The sequence below is a fragment of the Conger conger genome, chromosome 19 (genome assembly GCF_963514075.1).
Source record: "Conger conger chromosome 19, fConCon1.1, whole genome shotgun sequence".
NCBI lineage: Eukaryota > Metazoa > Chordata > Actinopteri > Anguilliformes > Congridae > Conger > Conger conger.
Window position 1 is genome coordinate 9,622,570 of NC_083778.1, and position 10,251 is coordinate 9,632,820.

General features: G+C 46.7%; 1 long non-coding RNA gene across 4 annotated transcripts; it reads left to right on the forward strand.

The window, feature by feature from the left end:
* Positions 1 to 459: 459 nt before the first annotated feature.
* Positions 460 to 6,399, forward strand: LOC133119018 (uncharacterized). 4 transcript variants are annotated; one of them, XR_009706474.1, is made up of 5 exons: positions 460 to 711; positions 1,484 to 1,538; positions 2,715 to 2,821; positions 4,619 to 4,777; positions 5,319 to 5,639. It is a non-coding gene; the product is annotated as an uncharacterized LOC133119018 (long non-coding RNA). The 4 variants fall into 4 exon arrangements; XR_009706473.1 differs by lacking the exon at positions 5,319 to 5,639 and adding an exon at positions 5,681 to 5,770 and having other exon boundaries at positions 461 to 711; XR_009706472.1 differs by lacking the exon at positions 5,319 to 5,639 and adding an exon at positions 6,247 to 6,399 and having other exon boundaries at positions 462 to 711.
* The last annotated feature ends 3,852 nt before the right edge of the window (positions 6,400 to 10,251 follow it).

Here is a 10,251-nt window from a genome sequence, read left to right on the forward strand (position 1 = left end):
TGAATGGCGTGTCGTCATTAGCCAGCCGGGGCCGCGTGTTTTCCTCCGACATCCCGGCAGATGAGTCTGCACGCGACTGCTGGAATAAACGAATTTATTCTGAACTCCAGTGTCACCTTTTCTGCGACAGTTCAGTTAAAAAACATCACCTCATTTTATGTTTTCTTGTCCTGGTGTATTAATATGCAGAGAACATGCATGCGCCACACTGCTAATGCGAAAGTAAGGACTTTTGAAACTAAATAATAACAATAATAATATTTGGATCACACCTGACAACAGCGCCACTCCTGCTGCATAACATTGCATCATTTTATGCATGAAGATGATCAGAATTTCGTTAAATTAACGCCTAGTTACTTGCCCCCACGGTGGCTCCACTCCGGGTTAGATAAATACATTTTCCGTTTTTGTAGAAAGCGCCACTAGGTGGTGGTATAGAAGCGTGTAAGGCATACTAACCTCAGATTTTGAATGGTTACACTTTCAAATGTGCGTTTAATTTTTTTAACCCTTTAATGCACAACATGGGTCAAAAGTAATCCGACTGAGCTCTTATTTTCTATATCTTTGCATAGCTTGCGCATCAAAGGGTTAATAGGATAATTACAGAATCACTTTTTGCCACAGTAGTTAGAAATATCTTATTTGGCAGGGTGAGGACGTTCAATTGCTGACAGTGTTCATTATGATCATCGTTGAGACGCTGAGGTAAGTAAGGGCGTCTGGTCTTTGAGTTCACGAAGTTATTAGCTCAGTGCCACAGAAGCAGAAAATGAGAAAAAAAAGGTACAAAAGACAAAGGCAAGACATAATTATTAACGAATTTGACGTTAGGTGGTGTTATTTGTATGGACTTTGGGGCCCAGCGATGTCTCGCTACCACAATTGTGCTTATCAGGTGTTTTGGCTTGCTGAGGATTGTGTTTTAGCAAACATTTGTCGTGAATTTTTCTAATTTCGTCCAGAGTAAAGTTTCGGCTGCAGGAGAGCTTTGAGTAAAAGCAGGGCCATGAGTTTTAAATGTTTTAATGTGGCTTTCGGTTGAACGACTAGCCGCCTTTTCTCGTGGGAATGTGCGCGTGGTAGGGAAGGACTCCACTCATGGTTTGCACTTTGATTCCTTTATCGGATTAAAAGGTATTTCGTTTATATTTATATTTTTAACATTTTAAAATGGTAAAAATATAAATATAATCACGAAAATGTTGGATAGAATAGAGGGGCCAAGCCAGTGTTAGACTGAATGGCAGTGTTTAACTATTCTGTTTTTTTGGGAAAACATGAAAACTTTGTATTGGTTTATTTGCGCTCGTGTTTGCGAACAGTTGAAAGTAAATGGCCTCATTTATGGAGTAGTTTATAAAACAGCGGTTGTTATCGGGCCTTAGTCAGGAGAACCCACATAAATCTAAGAATATCCAAGAACAGAGGTCTGGATTCGCCTTGGTAAATGTTCTTTTGTTATTTTTCTTTTGTACAGAATTGGAGTATCCACCTTTGGTGTTCTCAGCGGGCATCGAGTCACGAGTACCCAAGTGAGTAATTGAAGTCATTGATTGGCTAAGGCAAGGACACTCAATCTTTCCCAGAAAGGGCCAATGCCAAGCATTAACGCACCTGATTCTATTCCTCAACCGCAAGTGTTGCTAAGCACCCTGATTAGTAGTCGTTGGTTGGAACAAAAGCCTGCGCCAATACTGGCCCTCTCTGGATAGGATTGAGTGTCCCTGGTCTAAATTCTCCTCTGGTTGTAACCACGAAAGACGACTCTTCCCGGATACAAGGCTGAGATTAAGCCTCACGTCCTTTTTCAGCCCAACACACACGTTTCAGTCAAGTGCTGCTTGCACTGTGGCGCTTACTTTGATACATGTAATGGTAATGTGTATATAACATTCTATAATTAACAAATGAGGCCAAAATGGGGAGCTCCTAAATTCAAGCCATTCAATGGATGGGCAAGGCGGGCCGTATCTGTTTTTGTATTTCGGACAAACGTCTGCTCTTAATTATTTAATTAGCCCAATAATTCACATGATCTGTCACGTTTAGCCACAATCCGCGATATAAACAGCAGCTGATAAATGTTCTTGTCTTATACCGTTTTATTGGGGTCTAATTTACGAGTGAATCGGTCATTGTGCATATGGCTAATTAGCTAATTGAGCCAGGGTAACTGGTGGCAGCAACATCCTGCGTGCGCACCAGCCCTCCAGGACTGGAGTTGCCCATCCCTGCTGTAGATGGATGGATTGGTAGTTGCGGTTATACGCTGCTTCTCACACTCAAAGCGCTTCAACTGAAGTGGCGAGGGAGAGATTATCAGGCGATTAAATCAGGATGATTGGGTTCACATGATTGGCTGGCACAGTGAAAGCGCCTGGCCTCTCGGCCGTCCAGGTGTCCGTTTCCCGCTGGCTCGCCCGCTCAAGCAGAATGGGACGCTTTCACCTCCTATTAATTTCTCACGTAAGCAGAATTCGTGAACGGACTGGGCTCTGGAATACAGACGGGGTCCGTATGCTCCTGCAGGCGTGAGAAAGCGCCAAGGCCGCCGGGGACGTTTGAGTGCTCGCCCCTGGAGCGAGCAGAGCGAAGTCATCACCCGCCTGCTTCCCGGAAAAGCACCAAACTCTCTCCTTTTCCCTTTCATCCTCGCGGGCAGGTACTCTGAAAGCCCACGAGGTCTAAATTACGTGTTTTGCTTGCAGACTCGGGGCCCCTGATTTGAGGCGCGCGGGTGCAGTTCCGTAAAGCGGCCACAGTGAGGCAGTGTTGCAGCGGCGCAGACCCCGAGGAGGAGCACTCCTGGAGAGCGGTGAGTGGGACGCACTGATTTGCATTGACTCAAAAATGGGGACCGTTCCGTTTTAGGGAAGTTATGTGAAATGAAGCTCACAAACATTCGCTGTTTCATGTCCATGAATATATTCCCTCGGTTCTCTACAGACATATTCTCTTGAACCTGTGATTGGGGGAAAAAGGCTTGACTGTATAAATATGTATGTTATTCACTCTGCTTAAAACAAACCGGTAGGTTTTCGAGAATAATTTAAAAGGAATTGATTTACATATCGCTGGAGCAAGCATTGCACGCACATTCACATGTGAAATTTGATTACTTTTTTTATTTTAATATTAGTAATTTGTTGACCTGGTTGTATTTGTCCCAGAAAGATCTGTTTTATACACTGTGTCTAACCGAGTCAATTATGCCTTGAAGAAATGGATCACCATTCCTCGTAGTATGTCTTCTGGAGCAGGTGGGGGGGATAATGCAGGCTATCAGACATGAACAGCTCTTGACAGTTGTCCATTACGACGGTGACTGAGAACCTCGTCCCGTTTCTAACTGACAGAACGTGAGAAATATGACTGTACTCATTTCTCATTGGTCCAATTCCAGCCTATTATTCATGAGGGCTTCTCTGGCCCCTCCCTCTGTGTCCACACCGTGAGCGATTAGAAAAACTGGCAGTTTGGTCCGCTTGTTATTCAAGGTGTCGGGTGGCCCAAGAGTGGATTAAAAGTGGATTTAAAGAATGTGTGTGTGTGTGTGTGTGTGTGTGTGTGTGTGTGTGTGTGTGTGTGTGTGTGTATGTGTGTATGTGTGTATGTGTGTATGTGTGTATGTGTGTGTGTATGTGTGTGTGTGTGTGTGTGTGTGTGTGTGTGTGTGTGTGTGTGTATACACACACATACAGTGCAGTCTAAGTATTTGGTCAGTGGTACAATTCCTGCTCTTTTGGCCCTGAACTCCAGCACATTGGATTTGACATGAAATGATGTACATGAGGTAAAAGTGTGGACTGGCACCTTTGAGGGTATTTACGTCCATATTGGGTGATCTGTGTAGGAATCGCCTCTCTTTTTCCCCACGGCAAGCGTACGGAGATCAGCCCCGGCCCTAAACCCACCACCCCTCTCCACCCCTCTTTGCCCTCCTCGCTCTCTCAGTGGGTGAGCCGTGCTCATCCACCTTAATTAATAAGGGTGTTAATCAGCCCCCCGTTGATATAATTACGGATCCTTCAGGATGTTAAACCAGTGGGGGTTGTGTTGAACCATTTTCCCCGCCGCCAGTAATGCCGTGGGCTCATTCTGATCGCCTAGTTCACCACCTCCTTCCATTCCTCGTGTCCTTTCCTCACTCCTAGCCTCCTTCCACCTGCGGAGGCAAGGAGAGGAAGCTGGAAAGGGAGGAGAAGACGGGGGAATTGGGCAAATGGAAATCCTCGCTCCTTGAAATGTCAGTTTGAAGTAAACATCAGTTACAGATGTGGCAGTTGGGGGGGGGCACCTCTCTCTGGCACCTCTCTCTGATCTCAATCCGTAGCCTGTCGGTGCCTGCCTCGTCACCAGGGGGCACTAAAGAGCGAGTGCCTCACAGGAACCTGCCTTCACGCCAGCACTCAGGAGACCATAGTGTGTTAAATACTGCAGTGTAAATGCAATATACGCTCAACTCATTATCACTCCTTCCTCTGTGCGTGTCTAGGAATTACTCCAGCTCTTGTATGAAAGTTCCTGATTTCACTGTATTGCATAAAACGTTTGCAACGGGAGATTTTCATTTTTTAAAATCAATTTCTAAAGGTGGGAATGGTTATTACAGTGAAGCTGTCGGCGTCCCGCCAGATCCTCATCAGTTGTCTGGGTTTCCGCGGTGTGGGAGAGGCGTTACTATCAGCCTCCAGCGTGCTGGGTACGCTACGCGGGAACTGACGGCTTCTCCTGGGTGAGGAATCGTGGCAAAGAAATCACCAAGAGCTAGGTGAGAGCCAGCCGTCTCCTGTGTGGGAACTAATATTGTCGTCTTCAGCTTCATCGTGTGTTGCGAGTGGTACAGAAACTTGCCCGAGTGGTTGTGAAGTCATATTTCCGTTTTTTCCTCTGCCCTCAGTTTGCATTTTGTTTGATTGTTTTCGCGATCCCCCCCCCCCCCTTATGACAGACATTCCGTTTTCAGTCACTCCCTTGAAGTTGTGTGTGGACCGCATTGACGCCAACTTGTCTTTGAAACTGGCTTATATATCAGAAGAAAGGAACGTGAGTTCAAGTGACCTACAGGTTCATAGCCTTCAGCCCTCTCCACCTCAGCTGGTGTGTGGTGAGCGCTCTGGCACAAAATGGCCGCCATTGGTGGTGGTTGAGGCGAGTTTCCCCTGGCACAAAATGGCCGCCATTGGTGGTGGTTGAGGCGAGTTTCCCCCTCATCACTGTAAAGTGCATTGTGTGAGATGAAAAGCGCGACGCGAATGAAACCATCTCGCCTCCCAATGCGCAACCAATGCTTTCCCCTGCATTACGCGCAGTGCTGCATCGTGCGTCTTAGAAAGCGCAGAAGTTCGGCCATTTTGTGGATTTACAACCTCGCGTCTGGTGGGGCCTGGACGTGGGGGCGACGTGGCTCAGGCAGTAAGAGCAGTCGTCTGGCAGTCGGAGGGTCGCCGGTTCGATCCCCCGCCCGGGCTGTGTCGAAGTGTCCCTGAGCAAGACGCCAAACCCCCGAATGCTCCTGACGAGCTGGTCGGCGCCTCGCACGGCAGCCAATCGCCGTCGGTGTGTGAGTGTGTGTATGAATGGGTGAATGAGAAGCATCAATTGTACAGCGCTTTGGATAAAGGCGCGATATGAATGCCAACCATTTACCATTTGCCATTTACCATGGTGGGAGGGTTTTGTGAAGGCAGTGCAGAGCTAAACCCGGCTCGCCCTCAGTCGGATGGCTGGGGCCTGGACTTGCACCCCTGGACACCCAGCTCAGGTGGGTACTCACCATTTTCACTTTGCATATAAAACACTCATGTTTTATTGCTTTGTTTGTTCAAAGCGTATGCCCCGGCTGTATGAAATCGGTATGAAATCGAATGTTCCACGCGGCAGCACATTGTGTATGTATGCTATCATTTGATGTTCACTCACGTTCCTTTCTTCTGATATATACGCCAGTTTCAAAATGGCGTATATATTTTTCAAAATTCAAGTTGGCGTCAAAGCGGTCCACACACAACTTCAAGGGAGTAACTGAAAACGGAATGTCTGTCATAAGGCAATGAGTGTGGGGGGGGTAAATTAAATGGGTTGTCATGTCTGCTGGTGTTTCGCGCGATATAAAAACATCTGTATAGTGCATGTGGCTGCATGCACTTTATAGTCATTGCCATTTCTAGGTTTGGAAACACTTGAGTTTGACCTGGTGATTTTGGCATAAATGTGTGCGTTTTCTCTTTATCCTTTCAGTGCTGGGACCCCCCTGGCCTGCTCTCCATTCCCCAAAAGAGCTGCTTCATGGATGCCCGCCTCCTTCACCTGCAAGACCAATCACACGCCAGCTCCTCCCACCGCAATGATTTTAGCCAATAAAGCCCTTCTGATTAAAAATGTTAGTAATAACGTTCCTCGTCTTGGGTTACTACCTTTCCATGTTGTAGCTGAATGTGCTATGCTGTCTGACGAATATGGAGTGACATCTGCGTACTGTCTGTAGGAAGATTTGTAGACTCGTGGTAACCAACCTCAAGAACATCCAACTGTTCCTGGATTCTATTCCCATCATACCCATTGCCCCCTTATTGGGACTATAGGCATAAATCAACAAAATGAGGTGTGCTTTGTTAGGAACCACGGTCACAGACCATCCCTTGTCTGGAGCGGAAATAAAACCGTGTGTATGGGAAACTCCATGAAGCATGAGAGAATCTTTCCTGTTCTCTTTAATACTTTATCACAACCTTGCGAATCCTGAACCCGAGATAAACAAAGCACACATGAACAGGACCTCCTGTGTCTGCACTGACTTATTTTATATTTATATATTTATCTTTAATATTTATCATTTTGGGCTTCTCATCCCTTCACATCAAGGAAAAAAATGTCTTAAAGTACTCCAGAGTGGCACATCAGGACCAATATGTGTCATTACTAATTATCCTTCATATATACACCATGCATCTGTTCATTTATGTCGATATATACATATATGTATCGTGTTTATATCATGTATATAAGGTAACCCCTGGACCCCTTGCCGTAAAGCTGACATAAAGCTGCCACACGTGACATAACAGCTGTATTGGACAAGTATAAGGTAAATTGAGTTTGTGGTGTGTCGTATTGGACAGTCCAGGGTAAATTGAGTTTGTTGTGTGTCGTATTGGATAGTGTAAGGTAAATTCAGTTTGTGGTGTTGTATTGGATAGTGTAAGGTTAATTCTGTTTGTAGTGCATCATATTGGATAGTGTAAGGTAAATTCAGTTTGTAGTGTGTCATACTGGATAATGTAAGAGGTAAATTCAGTTTGTAGTGTGTTGTATTGGATAGTGTAAGGTAAATTCAGTTTGTGTGGTATTGGAAGGCAAATTATTCAGTGTGTACTGTGTGTTGTATTACCATGTGTAGTGTAAAATCAGGATGTGGTTTGTGTTGTATTACGCAGTGTGCGGTGAATTCAGTAAGAGGAGTGTGTTGTTTGTGACTATCTGTGTATGGGGGCCCTCTGTGTATGATGCAGGGTGGGGGGGGGGGGGGGGGGGGGTACTTTTGATCTGCACTCCTGGGAAACCCTCAGTCTCATCACAATTCCTGTTTCCAAGGGCAGCCGTCTGAGTGACAGGGCTTAATGTGGATCTTTCCGGAATCGGCCCTCATCCCCGTTTCCTCTGCTGGGGACCGGACTGTTCTGTGCTCTTTTCTGCACGCACACTCGCTTCAAGCACACCCACCCAAGAAGTATCTGTATGTGTGTGTGTGCGTGCGTGCGTGCGTGCGTGCGTGCGTGCGTGCGTGCGTGCGTGCGTGCGTGCATGCGTGCGCGAGTGTGTTCTGTGTGTGTGAGTGTGTGAGTGTGTGAGTGTGTGAGTGTGTGAGTGTGTGAGTGTGTGTGTGTGTGTGTGTGTGAGTGTGTGAGAGAGAGTGTGTTCTGTGTGTGTGTGTGTGTGAAGTGGTGGAAATTGTATTTTTGGGAATCTTTAGGCCCGTAGAATGCGAGTAGAGTTGTACAGGTTATCCTGTCAGTCATGCGCTGTTCACTGATCAGGATTCGATTTAGGGCTGCTGGGCGGGTCCCTGATCTGAGAACCAGCACTGGGGACGGAACCCCACTGCCCTTCCTCTCAAAGCAGATTTTGCACAGTAACCCTCATGTCACTCACTTCAGGGGTCAGCCAGGCTCAGCCTATCAGTGCCCTGTGACTGCCGAAGCCACGCCCACGTGGAGAGGTGCGGGAGGGGGGGGGGGAACCTGGTTATTGTGAAACCATAGAAACCAAACACTGCTCCTGTACTGCAGTTGATGTGGCATGTGGGGAACCCCTGTGCTTTTGTGTGGCTCTTGCCATTAGCCTTGATTACCTATTTTATGATCATGAATTCACTTTTCAACAAATTTAATCAAGGTGTATCGTTTGACACATGGCTGCTTTGCACAGTGGCACTGTTTAGATTAAGTGCCTTTTCCCAAGTCAAACCTGTGACCTTCATATTATAGGGCGAGTGCCTCTAAGATCACACTGCTAACCTATTTAATTTTGACCGGTTTGTTTTACATTAAATTACATTTTATTTAGCAGATGCTTTTATCCAAAGCGACATACTGCATATCAAGGTCATAGAACAAACAACAGAACACGTGGGTTAAGGCACAATTCACATTGGATCAGTTGTGAAGCCATGAACATAAGTCTAGTACACAAGGTAGATAGGCCAAGTCTGTAACTACCATACCAAGACAACTACAACTTCAGGAACTACAGCACCAAGCCAAACACAAATTCTAAAATCCTAGATTAAGGTGAAAAATTAACTCCGGTCTAAAGATAGAGACTGGGGGGAAAGATTAGGGGATTCATTTTTTTATCGGGTTATTTTGAAGGGGCAGTGCACAGGTCATGTAGTGGAGGCAGAAAATCTGGGGATTTTGAAAACCAGGCTTGATACTGTGCTCGATATTATGGACATTGGCTCAGGAGGTAAGAACAGTCATCTGGCAGTCGGAGGGTTGCCGCTTCAATCCCGCCCCGGGTGTGTCAAAGTGTCCCTGAGCAACCGCCGTCGGCGTGCGAGTGTGTGTGTGAACGGGTGAATGAGAAGCGTCAATTGCACAGCGCTTTGGATAAAGGCGCAATATAAATGCAGACATTTACCGTCTACCGTTACTCTAGTTTTCAGGTGAACTGGGCATTAGGTGCACTTGAGTGGAGGGAGTGCAGGGAGTGCAGTGAGCCATTGTTGGGGTTAACGGCCTGTTCTCATCATTATGTTACCGAACAGCTTAGCATTGCCAGGGTTAGGTACAGAGCTCCTGTCCAGTCCTAGGCATGGGAACAGTGAATAGTACATGCAGCTAAATGGTAAATGGTTGGCATTTATATAGCGCCTTTATCCAAAGCGCTGTACAATTGATGCTTCTCATTCACCCATTCATACACACACTCACACACCAACGGCGATTGGCTGCCATGCAAGGTGCTGACCAGCTCGTCAGGAGCATTCGGGGGTTAAGTGTCTTGCTCAGGGACACTTCGACACAGCCCAGGCGGGGGATCGAACCGGCAACCCTCCGACTGCCAGACGACTGCTCTTACCGCCTGAGCCACGTCACCCCAAATAGTAAATAAAAAGCGTCATGTAAGATTGTTACGGTGCATGGAAAAGACTAAATGCACTCAAAAGTTTAGTGAACCTTAACTCTGCTGATGAACCACCAGTTCTCGTTCAATTCTCAATTTTTCCACGCCCCGTTTTTACTAAAGTGGTGGTCGTGGTGCAAAATTGTATATTAGCGAAATAAAAACGTCAGACGGGCATCTAAAAAGAACGTAAAGCTGTCGGGGGTCAATAAAGGAGTTATACTGCGAAGACAGTAATATTTTGGCGTGTTTTCCAGCGTTTCATGGTTTGTTTACTTGGATTTTATGCCGGCTTTAGTGCGGCAGCCACAGTTTACGACCGGTCTGTAATGCACTAAGAAGTGTGGGAGAGGGAGCCGCGGTGGCGCAACAGGCTAAGACGCAGCAGACTTGCGGTTGCAGTTGCAGTTGCTGCAGTTGCACACCGGGGACCGGGGTTCGATTCTCGGTCCTGCCAAAAAGCCAAGTTTGGCTGGCTCACGTGGGGCAGCAATAATTGGCTCGCTGCTCCAGAGGGAGGGACTTGGCAGGGTTATTAGATCGCCGCACAATAAGCACCTCGGGCGCTTCGGAATCACGGCAACGGGCACGAGATGAGACGGGACGGCTTGAAGAAGG